Raw genomic sequence first — 16,532 nt, 5'->3', positions numbered from 1 at the left:
AAGCATTATAACAATAAATAAACAAAAGAGCCGGTTGGCTAGCGAACATCCGTCCTCTCGGGAACTGAGTGTGATGATGTCAGCACACCACTCCTCCCGACATGAGTTTTGTCACAAACTGACATCTTTCTGGGGCGTCAGTTTGTGCCGAAAATGCATCTGGAGGAGTGGTGTGCTGACATCATCGTGCTGAGTTCCCGAGAGAACATATGTTCGCTAGCCGGCCGCCTCTTTTATCATTTATGCCATTTTCTATGCCTTCTTTGTAAGTGAAATTTTTTTATCTTATTAAACATGTGTATTACATATTACACTATGGTGAGTTCTCATTTATTGGGTAATACTGCCTTGCCCATGGCAATCGGATAACGGAGTTGCCCTATCCCTTATTGATGTCCTGTTTACTGCATACCAAGAATCATTGTGTGTTGGATAAAGGCCCTGGCTGGGTTGTAAGCCGCAAGCACGATTTAGCTTGCTTCTGATAAACTTGTATTTCATGTGGTGGAGGTTCACAAGTCTGAGTGGTGTTCGGGTGCTGTTTCAACCAGTCTCAATGTATAACATATGCACATTCACCTGCGTTTGAAGGACTTTATATGCTCAATCCCACTGAAATTATCATTTATGGTTTATGGTTCACTTACTATCATTTTTATGTATGTTAATATTAGCGCGGCTTCATTTGTTTATGAATATCCGGCATGGAATGTGGAGCGCAGCAGTGTGGAATAGGGAATGTGTAGCATGGCATATGGAGTATGGCGGTGTGGAATACTGAATGTAGAGACTGGCATGCAGAGCAAGGGGCAGTGTAGAATTGAAAATGTATAGCCAAGTGTACAGAACGGGCAGCATCAGATATAAAATCTACAACACTGAGTACAGAATTCGGCAGATGCATGAAATAAGTCATGCAAAATAGAAAACTCGCAGCATGGCATGGGGAACGAGGCATCGCAGAACAGTTATTCCATAGAAGAGTGAGACAGTGCAGAGCTAAGTACAAACTGTTAATGTACTGGAAGTGTTGTTTGATTACCTTAATTGAAAAATAACTTTCTACTCAATGCCCTACTCTGTCTAACTGTCTGATGCTGATGTCTCTGATGCCAAATTTTCATGCTTCTCATTACTAGTCTTAGTTGTTGTAATAGTCCTCCTAAAATACTTAATATCAAGAAGTACAACTTTATTTAGTTAGCCCTATTTTCAAAATATTACTGCTTTCTGAAATCTGTGCAGATTTACAAGTATATGAAGATGACTAACATTAATGCTACAGTATTCTATTTAACCATGTTAACCTATTTTTATTTAACATTTGGGTATGTTACCTTTTATAATTGCTTAGAACAGCACAGTCTAGACTAGCTCATATTATGTACAGAGGATGCTATGTTCTTTTGTTCACTCACACTGTGTGCTTTAATACCCTGTGGATAATTTTGTTCTAATTTGGCTCAAATGTCCGGATTTATGAAAGAGATAATTTGTACACAGACCTGATATTATTTATTTTTGAAAATTGGCAGACATAAAAAATGAAATACATTTTTTTTCAGCAAGGACATTCTATTATCCTGTTGATATGAAGAATCTACACTGAGGAATTCATTGGATAGGTCAGTGGCATACGGAGTCTTATAAATATTTTTTTTTTCCCCCAAGTTTTAACAGCAGATGTGGCTTAGTATATTTACTGCCATTAAATGTATATATAAAATATAATAATAAAATGCCTATATGATTGAGGATGTTGAAATAAGGACGCCTTTCACATTCTGGCGTAAAGGTGCAGACCTCTTGTCATTCTTGTACCAATAATTTCATGTCTTTTACATTGGACCAGGCTTGATGTTCACTTGCATAGGCTCTTATACTTCTAAAAATCTTATGCCTTATTGAAATAGTGCATGTTTGTAATTTAACACAATAATTCAAACTTTGTTTTGAAATCTGAAAAATAAATTTTATAATGAGCAAGACAAATATTCAAGATATTTAATCTTATGTAGGCAGTTTGAGACCATTATTTACATTTGTAAGTACATGTTGGAAGTTTAAATTTAGTTACGTTTCAGGGCCTGAATTACTAAAGCAGGAAATGAGGCAGAATACAATTCTGCAAACACAAAGTGCCCCCACTGCAATCCTTTTTCTTACTATAAAAAGTAACCAATGTGAGTGTCATATTCAACAAAGCTATGTGACGTGCAATAGAGAAGTGCAGATTGCAGCAACTCATTTCAGCTAAACACATTTAGGTTGCTGGAGTCAAATCTATGAAGGGATTTTGAGAGGTTGCATTAAGTCCATACGTTTGTCATAATGGAGAATATTAGAAATATGAGGTGCCTTTATATGAAGATCTCACAGTTAGACAGAATACAGTGGGTTTATAAAAAAATTCTTTGATATTACCATCACTTTTTTACATGTCACTTCAACATTACAACTTGTTATGATGAACTTTTATATGCTGGATGGAAAAAAGGTATTTTTTTAAATATTATATTGCATTATGGGGAATGCCTTACTTTGCAAGGCAAAGGCTGTGGTGGGTTGGGTGGCAGATTAAGAAATATCTTTGATGCTGAAAGTTCTCCAAGAGGCTGTGAGAAACATTTGGCTTTGGCATTAATCATGCATAAATACATGAAACAATGGGAAGGAGAACACTGCTAAACAACACTTGCAATCCAAAGGAAGAAAGGGTAAATACAATCGGTAAGGGAGACTTTACAGCAGTTTATGTACTATGAAAATATCAAGTGAAGCAAATCTAAAGGCAGCTTTTCCTTTGGCTGAAAATGTGGGATTAAGTGGGTTTCTCTGTGATGCTGATGCATGCTCAGTATATGTCATTCAAGAGAGACGGCCTTGAAAAACTAGGCACAAGTGCAGTATTGATGGATTCTAAGCTTTTATTTTGCTGCAGCTAGGCATAGAGACATTCATTCTGATAGAAATTTAGAGACTGTAATTCTTATGTAAATAAATTATAATTCTTGGGAACCATTAAGCTTACCAACACTATAGTGTTGATTTAATAAAGTAGTAAGGAATGATCACTTAGCTTAGCAAATAGTGAGGCTGTATTCATTTCAATTCTCCAATTAGCAATGGCAATATAGTGCAAAACTCTCTTCCGCAGGATTGGTCAACAATTATCTGCAGCAACAGAGTGTATATAAACCATATCCAAGGTTGCAGACTGATTTAGTAATATTTTTACAGAGTGGTGACCTTAAAATGTAGCGGTAAATAAGTCATTACATACATTTGGGTGGCAAAAATATGAATGCAATCTATGTGCGGGGGGGAGAACCTCTGGGGGATTGTAGGATGGGAAAGGACATTGGGGTCCTAGTAGATGGTAGGCTCAGCAATGGTATGCATTGCTGCTGCTAACAAAGCAAACAGAATATTGGCATGCATTAAAAGGGTGATCAATTCTAGAGATAAAACGATAATTCTCCTGCTCTTCAAGACTCTGGTCTGGCCGCACCTAGAGTATGCTGTCCAGTTCTGGGCACCAGTCCTCAGGAAGGATTTACTGGAAATGGAGCGAGTACAGAGAAGGGCAACCAAGCTGATAAAGGGTCTGGAGGATATTAGTTATGAGGAAAGGTTGTGAGCACTGAACTATTAGATAAGCACCTGAACGGCCGCAACATACAGAGATATACAATGTAATACTGACATATAATCACACACATGGGTTGGACTTGATGGACTTGTGTCTTTTTTCAACCTCACCTACTATGTAACTATGCAACATTAGTCAGGGCTGTTTTTGTGAAATAATGAGAGTGGAAGCCAGCTTGGACAGGGTCCACAAGTGAGTTTGAGGGAAGAAAGCTTGATATTTCCATATGTTTATGTATTTTAAGGAGTTTAGAGGAAAGGAGAAGAAAAAACATGTGATGACAGGAGAGACATGAGGGGTCTAGAGAAGGTTTTTTTTAACCATTATTTAAATAAAGCATGCTTGAAAGAAAATGGGCAGGAGACACTGCAGAGAAAAAGGTGAAAGAGATATATAAGTGTAGTAATAAAGAGAGGTGAGATAACGTGAACTGTAATGGAATCAAAACAGTTGGTGGGAGTCAAGAGGTTGTCTGTTTTTTTTTTTTTTTTTTTTTTTTACTGGAGACACAAAAAGTGCTAAAATGGTAACAAGGTTAGACTGTGTGTGAAAATTATTGACTTAATTTCCTGTTTTATCACATTTTTTTATTTTAGCAAATGTCAAAGTATTTACATTTGATACATTTGATAAGGAAGAAGATAAAGTAAAGGGAAAAGTTTGAGTTTGGAAAAGATTGTTTTGCAGGTAACAGTTGTCACAAGGAATGTTGTACTATCAAAACTAGTTACGCTTACTCCAGTGTAAATCAATAGTCGAGAACTCTTGATCAATTGTGTAAGTAGCTTGCCGGGGATGCCAAACTGTAAGCAAGCTTTTATTTCCCCAAAAAGATGCTATATCATCTAGTTCTGCATAATTGTGTGTATACAGGAATTGTGTTGGATAATATAACATTCTGTAACATTTAGCAGCTGCCAAATAAATGGGAGAGACTGATGATAAACGGTGCTCTTATATAACCCATGAGTCACTGTACTTTATGTTTCATGGATTTTTTAACTTATTAAACAATATTTTAGTAGTTCATTTAAGGTACTTAATTACAGACAGAAATGTCAGCTGGTATATGCTAAGAGGTGACAGCTTCCAAACTAGCTAGACCAAGGTGGTTTAAAGTTGACCTATGTTAACATTACTGATATACTTATCATTGCTCAATAAAATGCTGCTCCAGTTTTCTTTCAGTACAATGCACATGAAAAAGCCAAGGCATTTGTCTTAAAGGGAGGATTAGCCAAGTTGAATTCCAACCCTTCTTTCAACAGAAAATTGGTGGTAAGATCTCAAGCTGAAGAAAGCATATCACCAGAAGTACCGCTTTGGTCCTGGGACCAACTGTGGAGGCAGTCTGGAGCAGCATTTCTTCCAAGAAAGAATAGTATTTCAATATGTTTTTTACTCTTCTTTTATACATTCCAACAAGTCTTTTAACATTTGGATACATGTCCACAGTAACCAGATGATGTTTAAAGCTTATGTAAAGACAGAATATTTTCTTTTAGTTTTGATAATGGTGAAGAAAGGTTAGACTATAAGGCTGAGAATGTTCACTCAAAATTCTTTAATTATCCAATCATATGCAGGTGAAAATAATTAACAGGGATAATTGAACTGAAGCTTCAAAAAAAAATTTCTTGAGAGAACATTATCAGTTTCTTGAGTAAATCAGTCCTATGGCGTAATTTTTTTGTTATCTTTGTCTCCGCTGCTGTTCTCTTTATTTTTCCTGGAAACCACTGTACCTGAGAGAGAACTTGAGGAAAATCCAAAATGTTAATGTTGTCAATAGGGATGAGCCAAACCCCCCCCCCCCCCCCGCGGTTCAGTTAGCACCAGAACATACCAAATAGGCCCAAAATTTGGTAGAACACACAAACACCGTTAAAGTCTATGGGACACGAACATGAAAAAATCAAAAGTGCTCATTTTAAAGGCTTATATGTAAGTTATCATCATAAAAAGTGTTTGGGGCCCGAGTCCTGCCCAAGGGGACATGTATCAATGCTCAATGATCATGTATCGGGAGCAGTGGTTTTTTTCAATGCTTAAAGTGAAACAATAAAAATGAAACATTCCTTTAAATATCATGCCTGGGGGGGTAGCTATAGTATGCCTGTAAAGTGGTGCATTTTTCCCGTGTTTAGAACAGTACCGCAGCAAAATGACATTTCTAAAGGAAAAATTGTCATTTAAAACTGATTGCAGCTATCAGGCCCTTGAGCTCTGATATGGAAATTAAGGGGAACCCTGCGCCAAATGTAAAAAAAATGGCGTAGGGGTCCCCCCCAAAATCCATACCAGACTCTTATCCAAGCACACAACCTGGCAAGCCACAGGGCAAGAGGGGGAACGAGAGAGTGCCCCCCCCCCGAACTGTACCAGGCCACATTCCCTCAATATGGGTAGGGTGATTTGGGGTCTGACAGGGAAGCCACGGGGAAGCCCCCGTGGTGTCAGAGGGGGCGAGGTCACCCATTTATGTCATCAGGTGGCCCCGCCCTCAGCTATATAAGAACTGTCACCCAGAAGAAGTGTCAGTTAGCGGGAGCCTCCCATGGAGGCAGATTTTTTTTTTTTCGGTCCGTCAGGGAACATTTTTATTTTTTTATTTTTTAATAAAGGACTTGTCCCAAGCTGTCTCTTGTCTTTTTTTACCATTTTTGACACTTTTTTTGTGAAATGGTAGGGGTACCCCATTACCAATTAACATAGAGGGGAGGCCAGGAACTGGGGGTTGCCTTGTTAAAGGGGGCTTCCACATTCCGATAAGCCCCTCACCCACATACCCCCACATCCACTGGGCAAGAGTTGTGGGGATGACATGGGGACAAGGTGCTTTGGGGTCTCATGTTGAGGGTATGTGGCCTGGTACAGCAAGAAAGCACCCCCATCTTTTCCTGTGGCCTGCCAGGTTGCATGCACAGATAAGGGTCTGGTATAGATTCTGGGGGGAACCCCTACACCATTTATTTAAAAAATTTGGTGCAAGGGTCACCTTAATATTCATACCAGACCCAAAGGGTCTGATAATGGACTGGGGGGATCCCATGCCCTTTTTTCAATGAGATCTATCTATATTGCCGAGATCCGACAATTCATTACAGCTGCGATCAGTTTTGAATGACAATTTTTCCTTTGGAAATGTCATTTTGCTGTGGTAGGGCTCTAAACAAGGAAAAATTTGCCACTTTACAGGCATACTATAGACACCCCTTAGGCACGATATTTAAAGGAATATTTATTTTTCATTGTTTCACTTTAAGCATTAAAAAAATCACTGCTCCCGAAAAAACGTCCGTTTAAAAAAAAAAAAGAATAAATTGCATTGATACATGTCCCCTGGGGCAGGACCCGGGTCCCCAAACACTTTTTATGACAGTAATTTGCATATAAGCCTTTAAAATTAGTTCTTTTGATTTTTCATGTTAGTGTCCCATAGACTGGTGTTCCGGCGGCTTTCGCATTTTCCCCCGAATATCACATATTGTTCGATTGTTGCTACTTTAGTGTCAGTTTAATTTGTCAGGGCAGAATTCCTGCAGTATATATCAGTGCGTTACTACACATTTAACGCACTATATATCAGTGCATTACTGCACGTTTAATGCAGTACATACCAGTGCATTTCTGCATGTTTAACGCAGTATATTTCAGTGCAATACTGTATGTTTAACGCAGTACATATCAGTAAGTTACTGCACATTTAATTCCGTATATAGCTGTATGTTACTGCACATTTAATGCAGTATACAGTATCTCACAAAAGTGAGTACACCCCTCACATTTTTTTTTTTTAAATTGTTATTTCTTTTCATCTGACAACACTGAAGAAATTACAGTTTGCTACAATGTAAAGTAGTGAGCGTACAGCTTGTATAACAGTGTAAATTTTCTGTCCCCTCAAAATAACTCAACACACAGCCATTAATTTCTAAACCGCTGGCAACAAAAGTGAGTACACCCCTAAGTGAAAATGTCCAAATTGAGCCCAATAAGCCATTTTCCCTCCCTGGTGTCGTGTGAATATATATTCATATTAGTCACTGGAAGTTCAACTTGGGATGAGTTCTGAGACTTTACACTTGTAATGGTGGTGAAGGAGGGTTGCCAACCAATAGTGATCCTTCTCCTTAATGTCACGTATTCTTGGGTCCTTTCACAGGCTTTGAAGAATGAGGGAGCCCATGCCCCGCAAGTTACCCATACCCACAGAGGGAGCAGAAGATGAAATCTCTTAAGGACAACTTAAAGAGGAGTTCATGTAACGTCTTCCCTGACTCTGGTAGGTTACATTCTGGTGGAAAATGTAGTTTTGAGGCTTCTGTTGGTCAAGAGAGCAGTGGTGGAGAAGGGTGCCGCTTCAGTGATGCATTTCAATTTTTTTTGTCCTCAGCGCCCAGGGATGTCAGCTTCCACATCTCATTGGCAGAATCTCCATCATATGGTGGGAGATAATCTAGGGGTAAAAACAGATATGGAGATCTTTCCAGTTGACAATCCTCTGGGTTACTGGATGATGATAATAGACCACTGGCCAGAACTTGCCCAGTATGCAAAAGACATGATGAGCTGCCCTGCATCCAGAGTGCTTTCCAAATGGGCATTCAGTGCTGTCGAGGGGTTTTGTGACAGATAGGAGAGTGAATCTGTCCACAGACTCCGTGGACCGGCTGACATTTATCCAAATGAATCAGTCCTGGATTAGCAGCAGCTATCAATCTCCTGATGCTGATGTTGTTGATTAAGTGCTTTCTGGATCTGGAATCTCTGTCTAGGCTACCTAGCTTTGTGGCTGCTGATTTTATCTGTAAGAAATGTTTTGATGTAGGTTTGGCAGGTGCATATCATTGCAATTTTTGACATCAAGGCCAAGTTTTGCTTACATCAAGAGTACCACTATAGGGTTATGGTAGGAAGGCACCTCTGACACCCAAAAACCATTTTTTCTGCAACTGTTTGAGCGGGGCATCAAATTTCAATGTTTGACAGCAAGGCCAATTCTTGCTTTCGTCAAGAGTACCTCTATAAGGCTACTGTTTGAAGGCACCATCAACGCCCTAAGAACAATTTTTCTGCACCTGTTACTTATATCCAAAGTCTGCGTAAGAAACATCAGAATTTAACCAAAAAATCTCTAATCTTGTTCCGATTACACTAAATTGTGGTCTCATCATACAGACTGGCTCCCAAACCTGTTTATAAAATAAAGAAAACTTGGAAATTTTCTTTTTTTTGGCTTTATAAATGTCATTATGGCAGCAGCATGTTCTATACATGGTATAGATGTGCCACTTTACATGCAGATTAAGGGAACCCCCAGGCACTATATTTAAAGGATTTTTTCATTTTTATTGTTATTTCTCATTTGATGCTTTCACTTTAAGCATCAGTAAATCACTACTAATTTAAAAATGATATTTTTTACAAACTTTCTTTTCATTGATACATGTCCCCCAGGACAGTACCTGGATAAGCCTTCAAAATGGGAACTTTTGATTTTTCCACTTCGGGTTCCATAGACTTCAATGGGGTTCGTTATTCGGTTCAGAATGTTTGCGATGTTCAAAAGTTCTGCCACAAACTGAACAGGGGGTCGTTTGGCCCATCTCTAATCAGGTGTAGCCTCTCTGAGCTGTTGAGGGAGGGAAGCAGAGAAATATATCTTCCATGGCCATATCCAGGACACCAGGATGTTGAAGGGACCTGCACCTGCATCTGAGCATAGTGAGTAAATAGGTACTCCGCTACATGATTTGTTCCAACCAACAAACAATTGGTTGTTCAAACTTGTTGAGATTGTGGAGCAAGTCGTCTGAAATCGTTATATCAGAGATTTGCGTTTTAAGATAAAGTAGTGCATTGGGCATAAATAGTTTGTATGAGAACTTTTTTAAAACAATCTACTGGGCAGGCCAGAACTACTTATTTAGGGGAGTCTATTTCACATTTTCACAGCTCTTACTGTGAAGAGTCCTTTCTGTATGTAAAGGTTACACTTATTTTCCTCCAGGTGTAAAGAGTGCCCCTTTGTCCTCTGTAATGACCTGAAAGTGAATAATGTTGTGACTGGGATTCCCACCTACAGAGAGCCCAGGTATTCTAGAATTCTTTACTACTATAGCAGCTCCACTTGCTTGAAGAGGCAGAGAGACCTTTTCAAGGGCTGAAGGAAATGTTATGTGAGGGACCAATGTTAGCTGCTCTCAACTTCAGTGTCTTGTACAAATAAATGCCTCTGATGTTGACATGGGAGCATTAATGGTCTATTGGGGAAGAAATATAACTCAATAATATAACTCCTAAACTAGCCCCTGTAGAGAGAAGCTATTCAATACTTTAAGTGGGCAATAGAGCAATTGCGGTGTTACCTTTTGCTTAGCGCCAACTTATTACAGACTACTCTCTATTATACTGGATGGATCATAAAAAAGGGAACAGTCAAAGGGTCATAGATGGTCTCTGGCTCTGCTGGAGTTAGTTTAAATTAAAAAATTTAGGCCAGGAACCCAGCGAGGGAATGTTGGACTGTAACATGTCCACTGTATGTCAGCAAATAATGCTCCTTCCCACAGGTTTGAGCACAGAGGGACGGTAAGTGAGGCACTGATTGTGGATGGTGTATATGGATCACCTAGGACTCTTACCTACACTTATAGCTAAGCAAATAGCCAGAAAGAGAATGCTAATAGCCACAAAACCACTTCATTGAAGGTAATTACATGCAATGTAGGATCCTAAACCTGTTTGTTGCCTGTTTATTGCCTTATGTATAGTGTTACAAAATTATTGGTATTTTCTGGGCCTGGCATTCCAATTGTATTACTAGGAAAGACCTCAGCCATGCACTAATGCAGCAGTAAGACATTCTATGATACTTCTTTTCTAAAATACATAATACACACTTCTAAATATTCTGTTTATTTAACAGGTGGTTGTTAATGGAAAGGCTAGAATGAATTGCAAAATAAATCTGGTAATAAACCTGCAAATATTCAGACAGAAATAAAATGCTACTATGTGACCACCAGTTTGAGAAATCAGGAAAAAGTTCAGATCACAGCACTGTATGTTGCTCTGTTACCATTACACATGCAAAGCCAAGACCATTGACAATTATGCTACAACTAGGTAATAAACAAAATAAATACCTACTGAAATGCAAGCAGTTTATGTTCATTGTAGTTGCTAAAACATAAATTGTGTGACCACAATTTCCTTTTACTTGAGATTCCTCAGTCATCATAATATGGTTGGTCCCATCCCCTGTAACCCTCCGGACAGCCCTTTTATCAGCTAAAAATTTCTATCCAACCTCTAAATCATGCTCTTGTTACAAAGCTAAAAAGAAAATGGATGCATAATCGAATAAACCATGCTGGCATGAGTTGAAATCAATTGAGGAGGCCACTACATAATTTCTTTAGGGCCAGAAAAAAAGTAAATTGATACCAACTTGCTTCTTTACTAAGATTGAAACTCATGCAAAGGATGCAAATGAAGAAGCCAAGCTGCTAATAAAGAAACGCTTAATGTCTAAGATTGAAGAGCCTAGCATTTATATTTATATTGCTTTGGTGATCATGGAGGCTATAACTTTTTGGTTATGTTGGTAGCACAAAGCTGTCTGTCACAACTTATGTTATTTTCTGAAAGTTGCAGATAACATTGCAAAAGCTGTATTTTTGTTTCAACAGGAGTGGGGCATTACATTTTTTAAAGCTTTTTTAAAAAAAAATGGAATTTGGCTTTAGGACTCAAACTTCTCAGCTTAGCATAAAAGCCAGCACATTCAGTTTCAGCACTTCCTGAAGTAGGTTTCCCTTAAACAAATAATCTTTCTCAAGTGGGAAGGAAAAAAAATTACTTCAGATTCCACAAGAGGGGAAACCATTACCCAAATTCTAAAACAGGGTGATCACTCTGACCTTTACATTTCCCCTTAAAACCTTCTCAAAGGTCCAGAGCATCATTAAGAAAGGTAAACACAAACAATAGAGGGAACATCAAGGTGATATTGAAAGGCCATCTGCTATGCAACTTTCAAGTTTCAGAACATGGAGGTGTAATTTGGGAAGATGAACATGGTCTAAAGTTGCTACAAGATCCACAAAGGAGTCCCCACCATTTCAAAAATTGTTCTCAGATAGAAGAGATTTAGGGAACATTCACTGTGTGTGCAATCACATTCAAACTCTCATTCAAAATAAGAGAGTACATACCGTACATACTCGAGTATAAGCCGAGATTTTCAGCCTCTTTTTTGAGGCTGAAAGTGCCCCCCTCGGCTTATACTCGAGTCATCGCCGTCTGCCTGCCCGATCAGCGTGTCGAGCAAACAGACGGCGGCCATTCTACTATTTAAAAGCTGCGCCTCCCTGTCTGTGATAGGCGGAACACTCAATTTCCCAGCAGTCAGTGTTCCGCCTATCACGGACATCCACTCATTCTCATACTACGGACGAGGATGAGAGGATGTCCGTGATAGGCGGAACACTGACTGCTGGGAAATTGAGTGTTCCGCCTATCACAGGCAGGGAGGCGTGGCTTTTGAACAGAGGAATGGCCGCCGTCTGTCAGACGAGGAGAGCATGGCACACAGAGGCTGCAGATTGGCACAGGTAGGCAGGGATGGACGGGACACAGCGACGGACGGGACACAGCGACGGACGGGACACAGGGGACACAGGAATGGACACAGGGATGTCTCACCCTCGGCTTATACACGAGTCAATAAGTTTCCCAGTTTTTTTGTGGTAAATTGGGGGCCTCGGCTTATATTCGGGTCGGCCTATACTTGAGTATATACAGTATATTGAAACTACAGGCATACCCCACTTTTAAGTACGCAATGAGCTTTATTTACTAAAGCTGGGAAGTACAAAATCAGGCTCACTTCTGCATAGAAAGCAATGAGATTCCAGGTTTTATTACCAAAGATCAATTCAACAAGCTGAGGTTTGAACCCCCCAAGGTTTCTATGCAGAAGTGAGCCTGATTTTGCACTTTCCAGCTTTAGTAAATAAAGCCCATTGTGTACTTAAAAGTGTGGTATGCCTGTACTTAATTTCACTTAGTGTGAGCATCAGGGAATTAAAGCTACCAAAATGCAGAGAGAAAGAACATATAATCATACAGATCAGATAGGAACAAAGAAGAGGTAACAGCTGCTCATGAGAGACAACATATACAGTAATCTAAGTAAAACAATAATACACATTCAATACAGACAGTCAACTTAAATCACAAATCCTTGGAACAACCAGACAGAGCAACACACTTGCGCTGAAAAGGCAGTGGCCACCAGAGCCATAACTAGCACATGTTCAGATCTTGCACATAAGAAACTACTTTACACCTTCCTTTCCACATAGGAAGCTGCTTCAAGAAAGGTGAAGGCATTGAGGGTGCCAGAAACTGGATATGACAACACAGACTGTGTTTATATATATATATATATATATATATATTTATACACATACACATACAGCATCTCAAAATAGTGAGTATACCCCTAACATTTTTGTAAATAGTTTATCATTTCTTTTCATGTGACAAACACTGAAGAAATGCCACTTTGCTACAATGTAAAGTAGTGAGTGTACAGCTTGCTGTCCCCTCAAAATAACTCAACACACAGCCATTAGGGTCTAAACCGCTGGCAACAAAAGTGAGTACACCCCTAAGTGAAAAATGTCCAAATAGGGCCCAATTAGCCATTTTCCCTCCCTGGTGTCATGCGACTCGTTAGGCCGTGTACACACGGGCGGACTGTTCGCCCAACTTTGTCCGCTGAACAGTGTTTCAGCGGACAGTCCGCTCGTGTGTGGGCTTCAGCGGACAGTTTCAGCGGACAGTCTGACGAACAAAGTTTTTCGGAATTCCCGTAAGACAGTCCGCTGAAACTTGGTTTGAGCGGACAGTCCGCTCGTGTGTGTAGGCTTGTTCGACAAACTAAGTTTCGCGCATGCTCAGAAAGGATTTACACGGCGAAGGTTGCATTGCAGTGTATTGGACGTCGAATTTCTCGTACCGTCGTACGTGCCGTTCACGTCATCGCGCACGCTTTCAGCGGACTGTTCGTTCATCGTGTGTGGTCAAGTCCGCTCATGCAAATTTTGAGCAGACTGTTTGTCGGATTGTTTGACAAACTAAGTTGGGCGAACAGTCCGCCCGTGTGTACGCGGCCTTAGTGTTACAAGGTCTCAGGTGGGAATGGGGAGCAGGTGGGTTAAGTTTGGTGTTATCGCTCTCACTCTCTCATACTGGTTACTGGAAGTTCAACATGGCACCTCATGACAAAGAACTCTCTAAGGATATGAAAAAAAGTTGTTGCTCCACATAAAGCTGGCCTAGGCTATAAGAAGATTGGCAAGACCCTGAAACTGAGCTGTAGCACAGTGACCAACACCATACAGTGGTTTAACAGGACAGATTCTACTCAGAACATGTCTCACCATGGTCAACCAAAGAAGTTGAGTTCACGTGCTCAGCGTCATATCCAGAGGTTGTCTTTGGGAAATAGATGTATGAGTGCTGCCAGCATTGCTGCAAAGGTTGAAGGGTTGGGGGATCAGCCTGTCAGTGCTCAGACCATACACCTTACACTGCATCAAATTGATCGGCATAGCTATCATCCCAGAAGGAAGCTTCTTCTAAAGATAATGCACAAGAAAGCCTGCAGTTTGCTGAAGACAAGCAGATGAAGGACATGGATTACTGGAACCATGTCCTGTGGTTCAATGAGACCAAGATAAACTTATTTGGATTAGATAGTGTCAAGCATGTGTGGCGGCAACCAGGTGAGGAGTACAAAGACAAGTGTATCTTGCCTACAGTCAAGCATGGTGGTGGGAGTGTCATGATCTGGGGCTGCATGAATGCTACCGACATTGGGGAGCTACAGTTCATTGAGGGAACCATGAATGCCAACATGTACTGTGACATAATGAAGCAGAGCATGATTCCCTCCCTTCGGAGACTGGGCCACAGGTCAGTATTCCAACATGATAATGATCCCTAACACATCTCCAAGATGACCACCGCCTTGATAAAGAAGCTGAGGGTAAAGATTATGGACTGGCCAAGTATGTCTCCAGACTTAAACTCTATTGAGTATCTGTGGGGCATCCTCAAATGGAAGGTGGAGGAGCGCAAGGTCTCTAAAATCCACCAGTTCCATGATGTCGACATGGAGGAGTGGAAGAGGACTCCAGTGGCAACCTGTGAAGCTCTGGTGAACTCCATGCACAAGAGGGTTAAGGCAGTGCTGGAAAATAATGGTGGTCACACAAAATATTGACACTTTGGGCCCAATTTGGACATTTTCACTTAGGGGTGTACTCTTTTTTGTTGCCAGCGGTCCAGACATTAATGGCAGTGTGTTGAGATCTTTTGAGGGGACAATACATTTACACTGTTATACAAGTTGTACACTCACTACTTTACATTGTAGAAAAGTGTAATTTCTTCAGTGTTGTCACAGGAAAATATATAATAAAATATTTACAAAAATGTGAGAGGTGTACTCACTTTTGTGAGATACTGTGTATATAGATTATATATATATATATATATTATATATATACACATATATCTGAAGTAATTTGCATATTTGGGCAATGCACACATTTTTTCAGTTTTCCCCATTTTTTAGAGATTTTCTTGTCAAACATTGGACCCAATCGATGTCAATAAGAATTGACAACAGCTTGACCTTTTGACATATTTGACCCATGGCATGCATTATACTACAGTGCCATCTAACCTTTAGATAAAGAAAATCTTGTCTTATGAAAATCAATGTAGGTAGGAAGTAGAAAGGGGCTATGCCCATATAGGAATGGTTCATGGCATAATATGCAGCTCTCAGATACACAATCAAATACTGATACAAAACTGTGTGACCAGAAGGGAAAAACTAAATAAAAGGGTTAATAGAACCCTACAATAGTGTCGTTAAAAAAAATATTATCACTAATGTGAAAAATAAAGAGTGCTGGAACCACACTGGAAACAGGGTGAAAAAAATATATGCAGACAACCACCACCACGACTGTGCATAAGCATATGGGATTGTATGGACTTATAGGGGTATACACCTCTTAAGTCTTGAAGGCTTGTGGTGTTACACACTGTGTATACGGAGCTGTAACATCTATGATCGCTATCCCAGATCAAGACCGAACACTCCTCATTGACAAATACCCAGTATGATGTGCAAATGTATTTCATGGATGGAGAGAGGACCCAACAAATCTCAGTATTCACTTGGTGCAAACAAAAAATGAAAGAAGGTACCACATAGTATGATATCGTAGAGAGGAAAAGGGACACATATGATAAAACAGCAAAATGAGCATGTGCAGAGTACCACCAAGGGTCTTTTCTATCAGGAGATGGATTAGGGACACATAGTCCAGTTCCAGTTGGTCAGAGTTCCAGCAAGCAAAAAGAGTGGCAAGCTCAATGTCAGCCGGTGTCCTGGCGATCGTGTCAAGGAGCCACATAACGGGGAAGTGCTTATGTAAACAAGACATTTCCCAGTTCTGCCTTGTGACATGACAGAGATCACTGCTCCCCGTCATCGGGAGCAGTGATCGCTGTCATGTGAATGGAAGCCCATCGCCCCACAGTTAGAATAACTCCCTAGGACACACTTAACCCCTTCATCATCCTCTAGTGTTTAAACCCCTGGCGGCATTCCCGAGTCTGGCTCAGGGGGAAAATTCAGCACCAATTTGATCTGAGCATGCGTGGCACTTGGTCCGATCAAAATTCTCTACACATGATCGGAGTATGTCCGACCGGCCCAGTTGGTGGGGAAATATTTCCAACATGTTGGAAAATTGGGTCTGACGGATATTCCGACAGAATCAGT

At 40.2% G+C, this 16,532-nt stretch overlaps 1 protein-coding gene and 1 long non-coding RNA gene across 8 annotated transcripts in view; one reads left to right on the top strand and one right to left on the bottom strand.

Annotated features, from left to right (window-relative positions):
• The window catches only part of CRLF1 (cytokine receptor like factor 1), a 206,874-nt gene that overhangs the window by 103,116 nt on the left and 87,226 nt on the right, over positions 1–16,532 (bottom strand). The window lies entirely within an intron of this gene.
• Positions 1–16,532, top strand: part of LOC143974480 (uncharacterized) — a 116,631-nt gene that overhangs the window by 48,372 nt on the left and 51,727 nt on the right. The window contains exons 2-3 of one of the 2 annotated variants that reach the window (XR_013272230.1): positions 1,566–1,625; positions 7,818–7,937. This is a non-coding gene — a long non-coding RNA (uncharacterized LOC143974480). The remainder of the gene's footprint in view (positions 1–1,565; positions 1,626–7,817; positions 7,938–16,532) is intronic. The other variant, XR_013272231.1, reaches the window with a different exon arrangement.

The sequence above is a fragment of the Lithobates pipiens genome, unplaced genomic scaffold (assembly GCF_037356315.1).
Source record: "Lithobates pipiens isolate NorthernLeopardFrog02 unplaced genomic scaffold, aLitPip1_a1.2 Scaffold_13, whole genome shotgun sequence".
Taxonomy (NCBI): domain Eukaryota; kingdom Metazoa; phylum Chordata; class Amphibia; order Anura; family Ranidae; genus Lithobates; species Lithobates pipiens.
Note: the sequence above shows the minus strand (reverse complement) of the source record. Positions and strands in the feature narration are given on the sequence as shown.